Here is an 11,494-nt window from a genome sequence, read left to right as displayed (position 1 = left end):
TGTCGGCGAAAATACATGTGTAATTCCGGAGGTACGCGTAAAACATCATCCGAAATTGTACTAAACGCATTCAATGAAAATTATTTCGAGCAGTTACTTCATGAGCCCATGTGAATAGTAAACGGTTGTGGAAACACACTTGACCTCTTAGCAACAAATAATTCCGAATAATTAACGAGCATGAAAACAGATACAGGGATTAGTGAACACAGGGTTGTCGTAGCGAGATTAAATATTGTAACTCCCAAATTCTCCAAAAATAAATGAAAAATATACCTATCCAAAAAAAGCAGATAAAAATTTACTTGACGCTTTCCTGAGAGACAATCTGCATTCCTTCCATACCTGATATGGCTTGAATTGAAAGAGCAATTGAGAGATTTATACCAAATAGATTAAGAAACAACGGAGCTGATCCTCCTTGGTACACAAAAGGGGTCAGAACACTGTTGCAGAAATAACGAAACAAGCATGCCAAATTTAAACAGACGCAAAATGCCAAAGATTTGCGATATTTTACAGAAGCTCGAAATTTAGCGCGGATTTCAATGCGAGATGCTTATAACAGTTTCCACAACGAAACTTTGTCTCGATACCTGGCAGGAAATCCAAAGAGATTCTGGCAGTATGTGAAGTATGTTAGCGGCAAGAAACAATCAGTGCCTTCTCTGCGAGGTAGCAATGGAGATACTACCGAAGACAGTGCTGCCTTCCGAAATACCTTCTCAAAAGAAGACGAAGTAAATATTCCAGAATTCGAATCAGGAACAGCTACAAACATACGTAGAAGTAAATATACTCGGAGCTGTGAAGCAATTTAAGTCATTAATAAAAGGAAGTCTTCTGGTCCAGACTGTATACGAATTAGGTTAAATTGGAAGGAACATATAGAGAGTATTGTGGGGAAGGGTAACCAAAGACTGCGTTTTATTGGCAGGACACTTAGAAAATGTAGCAGATCTACTAAGGAGACTGCCTATAAATCGCTTGTCCGTCCTCTTTTAGAATACTGCTGCGCGGTGTGGGATTCTTACCAGATAGGATTGACGGAGTACATCGAAAAAGTTCAAAGAAGGGCAGCAATTTTGTATTATCAAAAAATGTGGGAGAGAGTGTCACTGAAATGATACAGGAATTGGGCTGGAGGCGTTTTTCGTTGCGACGGAATATTCTCACGAAATTCCAATCACCAAGTTTCTCCTCTGAATACGAAAATAGTTTGTTGACACAGACCTACATAAGGAGAAACTATCATCACGATAGAAGAAGGGAAATAAAAAAAAATGTTCAAATGTGTGTGAAATCCTATGGGACTTAACTGCTAAGGTCATCAGTCCCTAAGCTTGCACACTACTTAACCTAAATTATCCTAAGGACAAACACACACACCCATGCCCGAGGGAGGACTCGAACCTCCGCCGGGACCAGCCGCACAGTCCATGACTGCAGCGCCTCAGACCACTCGGCTAAACCCACGCGGCAAGGGAAATCAGAGCTCGTACAGAGAGATATAAGTGTTCGTTCTTTCCGCGCGCTATACGGGATTGGAATAATGTAAGTTGTGAATGTGGTTCGATGAACCCACTGCCAGCCACTTAAATGTGATTTGCAGAGTATCCATATAGATGTAGATGTAAAAAAGAGAGTATAAAATAAGGATCAACAAAAGCAAATGAAGGTTACTGGAATATTCTCGAATTATATCAGGCCATGCTGAGGGATTTAAATTAGGAAACGATGCACTAAAACAGTAGATGAGCTTTGCTGTTTGGGCAGTAAAATAACGGATGGTGGGGGAAGTTCAGAGGAATAAAAACTAGACTGACCAAGGAAAGAAAAACGTTTCTGAAGAAGAGAAATTTGTTAACATCTAATGTAAATTTAAGTGTTAGGAAATCTTTTCCGAAGATATTTATCTGGAGCATGGCCTTGTGTGCAAGTGAAACGTGAACGATAGAGAGTTTAGAAGAGAATAGCAGCTTTTGAAATGTAGTGCTATAGAATAATGCTGAAGAATAAATGGGTGGATCGTGTAAGCCGTTGGCCGGGCTGTTCTAGGCGCTTCACTCTGGAACCGCGCAGCTGCTACGGTCGCAGATTCGAATCCTGCCTCGGGCATGGATGTGTGTGATGTCCTTAGGTTAGTTAGATTTAAGTAGTTCTAAGTATAGGGGACTGATGACCTCAGATGTTAAGTTCCATAGTGCTTAGAGCCATTTGAACCATTTTTTTGGATCGTGTAACTAATAAGGAGGTACTGAATAAAACTGGAGAGAAAAGTAATTTGTCTTCGGTCCAAAGACTTATTTGATTCAGCTCTCAATGCTACTCTATCCTTTGCAAGCCTCTTAATCTCCGAGTAACTACTGCAACCTACATCCATCTGATTCTGCTTAGTGTATTCATATCTTGGTCTCCCTCTACGATTTTACCCTCCACGCTTCCCTCCAATACTAAATTGGCAATCCCTTGATGCCACCAAACGTGTCCTATCAACCATTCCCTTCTTCTAGTCAAGCTGTGCCAAAAAATTCCTCTTCTCCCAAATTCTTTTCTATACCTCCTCATTAGTTACGTGACCTACAGATATAATCTTCAGCATTCTTTTGTAGCACTACATTTCGAATGTTTCTATTCTCTTCTTGTCTAAACTGTTTATCGTCCATGTTTCACATCCATACATGGCTACACTCCATACAAATACTTTCAGAAACGACTTCCAGACACTTAAATCTTTGCTCGATGTCAACAAATTTCTGTTCTTCAGAAACGCTTTCCTATCCGTTGATAGTCTACAATTTATGTCCTCTCTACTTCGACCATCCTCAGTTATTTTGCTGCCCAAATAGCAAAACTCTCTACTACTTTAAGTGTCTCACTTTCTAATCTAATTCCCTTAGCATCACCTGGTTTAATTCAGCTACATTCCATTATCCTCGTATAGATTATGTTCATGTTAATCTTATATCCTCATTTCAAGACACTGTCCATTCCGCTCAACTGTTCTTCCAACTCCTTTGCTGTTTCTGACAGAATTACAATGTCGTCGGCAAACCTCATTTTTTTTTATCTCTCCTCCCTGAATTTTTATTCTTGCTCCAAATTTTTCTTTCGTTTGCTTTAATGCTTGTTTAATGTACTCGTACAGATTGAATAACATCGGAGATAGGCTACAACCCTGTCTCAATCCCTTCTGAATCATTGCTTCCCTTTCATGCCCATCGACTCATACAACTGCCATTTGGTCTCTGTACAAATTCTAAACAGCCTTTCGCTCACTGTAATTTATCCCTGCCACCTTCATAATTTGAAAGAGAGTATTCCAGTCAACATTGTCAAAAACTTTCTCTAGGTTTCAAATGTTATAAACATAGGTTTGTCTTTCCTTAACCTAGCTTCTAAGATAAATCTTACGGTCAGTACTGCTTCGGGTGTTCATACATTCGTATGGAATCGAAACTGATCTTTCCCGAGGTCGGCTTTTACCAGTTTTTCCAACCGTATATAAAGAATTTTAGCACCTGCTTTCTTTGGAACCGGGATTATTATATTCTTCTTGAAGTCTGAGGTTATTTCACCTGTCTCATACATCTTGCGCACCAGATGGAAGAGTTTGATCATGACTGTTTCTCCCAACTCACCGATAGTTCTAACGGAATGGTGTCTGCTCCCGGGGCCATATTTCTACTTAGATCTTTCAGTTGTCTATGAAATTCTTCACGCAGTATTACGTTCGAGTATAATGACTTTTCTGGATACTAGAAATCTACTCTGTAGGAATCAGCATGGGTTTCGAAAAAGACGATCGTGTGAAACCCAGCTCGCGCTATTCGTCCACGAGACTCAGAGGGCCATAGACCCGGGTTCCCAGGTAGATGCCGTGTTTCTTGACTTCCGCAAGGCGTTCGATACAGTTCCCCACAGTCGTTTAATGAACAAAGTAAGAGCATATGGACTACCAGGCCAATTGTGTGATTGGATTGAAGAGTTCCAAGATAACAGAACGCAGCATGTCATTCTCAATGGAGAGAAATCTTCCGAAGTAAGAGTGATTTCAGGTGTGCCGCAGGGGAGTGTCGTAGGATCGTTGCAATGGAAAATTGTACGGAAATGCAGGAGGATCTGCAACGAATTGACGCATGGTGCAGGGAATGGCAACTGAATCTCAATGTAGACAAGTGTAATGTACTGCGGATACATAGAAAGAAAGATCCTTTATCATTTAGCTACAATATAGCAGGTCAGCAACTGGAAGCAGTTAATTCTGTGAATTATCTGGGAGTAGGTATTAGGAGTGATTTAAAATGGAATGATCATATAAAGTTGATCGTCGGTAAAGCGGATGCCAGACTGAGATTCATTGGAAGAATTCTAACGAAATGCAATCCGAAAACAAAGGAAGTAGGTTACAGTACACTTCGCCCACTGATTGAATATTGCTCACCAGTGTGGGTTCAAATGGTTCAAATGGCTTTGAGCACTATGGGACCTAACATCTGAGGTCATCAGTCCCCTAGAACTTAGAACTACTTAAACCTAACTAAGGACATCACACACATCCATGCCCGAGGCAGGATTCGAACCTGCGACCGTAGCGGTCGCGCGGTTCCAGACTGAAGCGCCTACAACCGCTCGTCCAACACGGCCGGCGCCAATGTGGGATCCGTACCAGATAGGGTTGATAGAAGAGATAGAGAAGATCCAACGGAGAGCAGCGCGCTTCGTTACAGGATCATTTAGTAATCGCGAAAGCGTTACGGAGATGATAGATAAACTCCAGTGGAAGACTCTGCAGGAGAGACGCTCAGTAGCTCGGTACGGGCTTTTGTTGAAGTTTCGAGAACATACTTTCACCGAGGAGTCAAGCAGTATGTTGCCCCCTCCTACGTATATCTCGCGAAGAGACCATGAGGATAAAATCAGAGAGACTAGAGCCCACACAGGGGCATACCGACAATCTTTCTTTCCACGAACAATACGAGACTGGGATAGAAGGGAGAACCGATGGAGGTACTCAAAGTACCCTCCGCCACACACCGTCAGGTGGCTTGCGGAGTATGGATGTAGATGTAGATGTCATCTCCATCTACATCCTCTTCCATTTCCATAATACTGCCCTCAAGTACATCTCGCTTGTATAACCCTCTATATACTCCTTTCACCTTTCAGCTTTCCCTACTTTGCTTAGGACTGGTTTATCATCTGAGCTCTTGATATTCATACAGGCGGTTCTCTTTTCTTCAAAGGCCTCTTTAGTCTTTCTGTAGGCGACAACTGTCTTACTGCTAGTGGTATATGCTTCTACATCCTTACATTTGTCCTCTAGCCTTTCCCGCTTAACCGTTTTGCACTGCCTGTCGATCACAATTTTGAGACGTTTGTGTTCCTTTTCGCCTGCTTCATTTACTGCATATTTATATTTTCTCCTTTCATCAATTAAATTCAATATTTCTTCTGTCATCCAAGGATTTCTACTAGCCCTCGTCTTTTTACCTACTTGATCATCTGCTGCCTTCACTATTTCATCTCTCAAAGCTACCCATTCTTCTTCTGCCGTATTCCTTTCCCCTGTTCTTGTCAATCGTTTCCTAATGCTTCCTCTGAAACTCTCTACAACGTCTAGCTCTTTCAGTTTATCCAGGTACCATCTCCTTAAATTTCTACTTTTCTCCAGTTTCTTCAGTTTTAATCTACAGTTCATAACCAATAAATTGTGGACAGCGTCCACATCTACCCCTGGAAATGTCTAACAATTTAAAACCTGGTTCCTAAATCTCTGTCGTACCATTGCATAATCAATCTGAAACCTTTCGGTGTCTACAGGTCTCTTCCACGTATACAACCTCCTTTCATGATTCTTAAACCAAGTGTTAGCGATGATTGTGTTATGCTCTGTACAAAATTCTACCAGGCGGATCCTCCTTCATTCCTTATCCACAGTCCATATTCACCTACTACGGCTTCTTCTCTTCCTTTTTCTACTATCGAATTCCAGTCACCCATGACAATGAAATTTCCGGCTCCCTTAACTATCTGAATAATTTCTTTTATCTCATCATACATTTATTCAATCTCTTCATCATATGCGGAGCTAGTTGGCATATAGGCCTTTACTTGCACAACCGTAGTAGACATGGACTACAATAATGCGTTCACTATGCTGTTCGTAATAGCCTTTCCGCGTTCCTATTTTTTCTATTCATTATTAAAGCTATTCCTGTATTACCTCTATTTGATTTCGTATTTATCACTCCGTATTCTCCTGACCAGAGGTTCCGTCCCTCCAGCCACCGAACTTCACTAAATCCCAATACATCTAACTTTAACCCATTCATTTCCCTTTTTTAAGTTTTCCAACCCACCTGCACGATTAAGGAATCTCACATTCTACACTATGATTCGTGGAACACCTGATTTGTTTCTTCTGATAACGACGTCCTTTTAAGTAGTCCCCGCCTGGAGAACCGAATGGGGGACTATTTTGCCTCTGGAATATTTTATCCAAGGGGACGCCATCGTAATTTAATCATACAGTAAAGCTGCATACCATCGGGAAAAATTACTGCTGTAGTTTCCCCCTGCTTTCAGCCGTTCGCAGCGCTAATACAGCAAGGCCGTTTGGTTGATGTTACAAGGCCAGATCAGCCAATCATCCAGCCTGTTGCCCCTGAAACTAATGAAAAGGTTGATGTCCCTTTTCAGGAACCACAAGTTTGTCTGGCCTCTCAACAGATACCCCTCCGTTGTGATTGCGCCTACGGTACGACTACACTCCTGGAAATGGAAAAAAGAACACATTGACACCGGTGTGTCAGACCCACCATACTTGCTCCGGACACTGCGAGAGGGCTGTACAAGCAATGATCACACGCACGGCACAGCGGACACACCAGGAACCGCGGTGTTGGCCGTCGAATGGCGCTAGCTGCGCAGCATTTGTGCACCGCCGCCGTCAGTGTCAGCCAGTTTGCCGTGGCATACGGAGCTCCATCGCAGTCTTTAACACTGGTAGCATGCCGCGACAGCGTGGACGTGAACCGTATGTGCAGTTGACGGACTTTGAGCGAGGGCGTATAGTGGGCATGCGGGAGGCCGGGTGGACGTACCGCCGAATTGCTCAACACGTGGGGCGTGAGGTCTCCACAGTACATCGATGTTGTCGCCAGTGGTCGGCGGAAGGTGCACGTGCCCGTCGACCTGGGACCGGACCGCAGCAACGCACGGATGCACGCCAAGACCGTAGGATCCTACGCAGTGCCGTAGGGGACCGCACCGCCACTTCCCAGCAAATTAGGGACACTGTTGCTCCTGGGGTATCGGCGAGGACCATTCGCAACCGTCTCCATGAAGCTGGGCTACGGTCCCGCACACCGTTAGGCCGTCTTCCGCTCACGCCCCAACATCGTGCAGCCCGCCTCCAGTGGTGTCGCGACAGGCGTGAATGGAGGGACGAATGGAGACGTGTCGTCTTCAGCGATGAGAGTCGCTTCTGCCTTGGTGCCAATGATGGTCGTATGCGTGTTTGGCGCCGTGCAGGTGAGCGCCACAATCAGGACTGCATACGACCGAGGCACACAGGGCCAACACCCGGCATCATGGTGTGGGGAGCGATCTCCTACACTGGCCGTACACCACTGGTGATCGTCGAGGGGACACTGAATAGTGCACGGTACATCCAAACCGTCATCGAACCCATCGTTCTACCATTCCTAGACCGGCAAGGGAACTTGCTGTTCCAACAGGACAATGCACGTCCGCATGTATCCCGTGCCACCCAACGTGCTCTAGAAGGTGTAAGTCAACTACCCTGGCCAGCAAGATCTCCGGATCTGTCCCCCATTGAGCATGTTTGGGACTGGATGAAGCGTCGTCTCACGCGGTCTGCACGTCCAGCACGAACGCTGGTCCAACTGAGGCGCCAGGTGGAAATGGCATGGCAAGCCGTTCCACAGGACTACATCCAGCATCTCTACGATCGTCTCCATGGGAGAATAGCAGCCTGCATTGCTGCGAAAGGTGGATATACACTGTACTAGTGCCGACATTGTGCATGCTCTGTTGCCTGTGTCTATGTGCCTGTGGTTCTGTCAGTGTGATCATGTGATGTATCTGACCCCAGGAATGTGTCAATAAAGTTTCCTCTTCCTGGGACAATGAATTCACGGTGTTCTTATTTCAATTTCCAGGAGTGTATCTGCGTCTCTGAGGCACGCAAGCTTCCCTACCAATGGCAGGGTCTATGGTTCACGGGTGGCGGGTCAATGGTTCACGTGAGGGGGGAAGGTGTATGAATTTACTGAAACGAAAGATCGGTTTGTAGGACACATTCTGCGAGACCAAGGGCACACCAAATATGGTATTGGTGGTCCATGTGGGGGCTGAAAATCGTAGAGGCCGACCAAGACGTGAATTTAGAGATGGAGGCTTGCGGAGGATAGAGTATAACGGAGAGCTGCGACAGACTATTTTTGATAACTAACTGACAACCTCATCTGCCGACGGGTGTTGCTGTTATACCACGATGTGGACAGCTGAAAATGTGTGCCCCGACCGGGACTCGAACCCGGGATCTCCTGCTTACATGGCAGACGCTCTATCCATCTGAGCCACCGAGGACACAGATGAATAGGGCGACTGCAGGGACTTATCCCTTGCACGCTTCCCGTGAGACTCACATTCCCAACTGTCCACAATTATACATATGTATTGTACCTTATAGACATTTGCCCATCCACTCATTACTCGCACACGCTTTGGCGATTCCCGCAAGAGTTTGGGCAACCTGTGCGCATTCGCACAGACGAAGGTCAGTGGCTGGGTAGCCTTTAACTATATATCCACATCGAGGTATAACAGCAACACCTGTCGGCAGCTGAGGTTGTCAGTTATCATTTATTCCAGGAAAAAGCTGCACGGTCATCAACAGTAACTGTTCTTTCGAGAACAAGTTACTGTCTTCACATATATAGTTAAAGGCTATCCAGCCATTGACCTTCGTCTGTGCGAATGCGCACAGGTTGCCCAAACTCTTGCGGGAATCGCCAAAGCGTGCGCGAGTAATGAGTGGATGGGCAAATGTCTATAAGGTACAATACATATGTATAATTGTGGACAGTTGGGAATGTGAGTCTCACGGGAAGTGTGCAAGGGATAAGTCCCTGCAGTCGCCCTATTCATCTGTGTCCTCGGTGGCTCAGTTGGATAGAGCGTCTGCCATGTAAGCAGGAGATCCCGGGTTCGAGTCCCGGTCGGGGCACACATCTTCAGCTGTCCACATCGAGGTATAACAGCAACACCTGTCGGCAGCTGAGGTTGTCAGTTAGTTATCATTTATTCCAGGAAAAAGCTGCACGGTCATCAACAGTAACTGTTCTTTCGAGAACAAGTTACTGTCTTCGCATATATAGACTACTTTTGGACTGAAGAACACAACAATAACAACATCAGGAGACTCGTCATGGTATGAGGAGTACGGTGTATAATTATTGGAATAATAGTCACTGGAACAATATTTCTGAGAAAACCATAATTTTCGATAGCTATTTAAACAACCTACTGTAAAGTTTTTTCAGATAACCGACAACTATCGAAAATACCAAGGCTTAATTGACGCAAGTCAGTGCAAGATCAGAAACTGCGAATGCGTCTGTGGCAGTTATAGAAAGACATTTGCTTTCATGGAAAGCAGCTCGCAATAATGTGGTAGATGCATTGGTGTCCGGAGATATGGGGATTCGGAGGTCTGCTGGAGATTTACACACAATTCACAGAAGGATTTACCTGGTCTGGAGGGATGGGTGCCCTACATCTCTTCCGCCTCTCGACTGCTGGACACAACAGTTCGACATGGTAGTCGATAGAACGGACGCCAGTCTCATGTAAGTATCGCAAATAATTAAGGAATCTCGACATGTAGCTGTAGCAATAGTTAGTAATATGCTAAAATCTAAAGCTGAATATATTTAAGACTTTTTTGACTATTGTTTGTGTTTAATATTACTCTACAGTAAGACTGGTCCTCAAGCCATACGAAATAATAATCGCAAAACACAAGAAGAGTTGTTTCTTTTGCGGGTTTTCATGACCATTGCACTGCTGACATTTGCTAATATTACAATACTAAACGTCATTCAAATGACTTGCCTTTCGCCAAAAATTTAAATTACTCCTATCCTTTTCTCAAATGCATAATATTTTTATTAAGGCATTACCGTAACAAACTCACAACTATTATTATCAAGATTCCCCATTTCATACCCTTATATCTCATATTACTGAGTAGTTTCTTCTTGTCTCCTCTTCTTCATCTTTCACCCTTTACCTCTTCTTCTTCTTCACTTACTTCTTTACGTCTCGCGCTGCATTTTGAACACGAAACCATTATCTCCATTCTTCGAGCTCGTCTCCCCCGTGTAATGATCGGACTTGCCACATAAAAAAACCCACGTAACAACACTTCTAGATTCCCTAAATCTGTCGTTGGTCGCTGTAACGACTTCTCGACTGACAGCCACACTAGAACATAGAAAGCAAAGTAAGGACAGGGATTTGTGTTTCGACGAGAGCGGGAACCACAACGCTTGAGGGGCGGAAAAGTGGTTTTAGGTTACGTAACAATATGCAGCACTGTGGCGGCTTCGAGTAATATTGTTCAAGCTACACACAGCAGTGGTTTGCGAACTCGCTACCGCATGATTAATTCGGATACGTACAGCGTCTGCTAGGGTCGAAGGGAGAGGGGGGTGGGGTGGGGTTGGGGGAAACGAATAACTGTTTCAGATGAGTTTAATAATTCCTCACTGCGCGTTTAAATGCACTCAAGCTCTGGATACCACACGGCAAAGTTAAGACTTTAATAGGTAGGTTTTGAATTACATACTGTTTTCCCGTGATTCCTGCACGGAGCCGTGTGTTCGCGAAGTGTGGCGGACAAGCTGACAATTGTGACGTCTCAAACTCGTTGCGAGGCGCGTATTTTTTCGTGGCCCCCGAAGAGGACTGTTGATATTTTTAATAATTTCGGGAATTTGATATATCGATAATTAAAAGAATATTATTATCATGTTTCGATATACCAAGAACAGTATCAATATATGGATTTGTCGATGGAAAAAGTATCGACGTACCTGCTATAAAAATATTGCCTTAACCTTCTAAAGATAGTGCCGGTTTTAGAGATGTATATTTAAGTATTGGTTTATTACTAGCTGTTCTGAAAATCAACATGCTAGCAGCCTGCCTATCAACCTTAGAGCAAGAATTGAAAGGAAAACGATGCACGTTCACGCTTCGCGATAACCACTTTGCTAACCACTGTAGTTGCATGTAAGTGGCTCAATAAAAAGTGTCTGATGGGTCCATCGTTCGGTTTGGTCGCATATCGGATTTGTCTAGAACACTTCATATCGATGTGTCTGTTTTTTTGTTTCTGCGAACGCCAATGACCTAACAGTGTCAAAATTACGTGGTGAAGCCGAACGTTACAGTTTCTGTC

General features: G+C 44.1%; 1 non-coding gene across 1 annotated transcript; it reads left to right on the top strand.

Annotated features, from left to right (window-relative positions):
* Nucleotides 1-9,182: 9,182 nt before the first annotated feature.
* Nucleotides 9,183-9,256, top strand: Trnat-ugu (transfer RNA threonine (anticodon UGU)). Its single transcript has one exon. It is a non-coding gene; the product is annotated as a tRNA-Thr (tRNA).
* The last annotated feature ends 2,238 nt before the right edge of the window (nt 9,257-11,494 follow it).

The sequence above is a fragment of the Schistocerca nitens genome, chromosome 4 (assembly GCF_023898315.1).
Source record: "Schistocerca nitens isolate TAMUIC-IGC-003100 chromosome 4, iqSchNite1.1, whole genome shotgun sequence".
NCBI classification, from domain to species: domain Eukaryota; kingdom Metazoa; phylum Arthropoda; class Insecta; order Orthoptera; family Acrididae; genus Schistocerca; species Schistocerca nitens.
The sequence above is the reverse complement of the archived record's forward strand: the minus strand, read 5'-3'. Positions and strand labels throughout refer to the sequence as shown.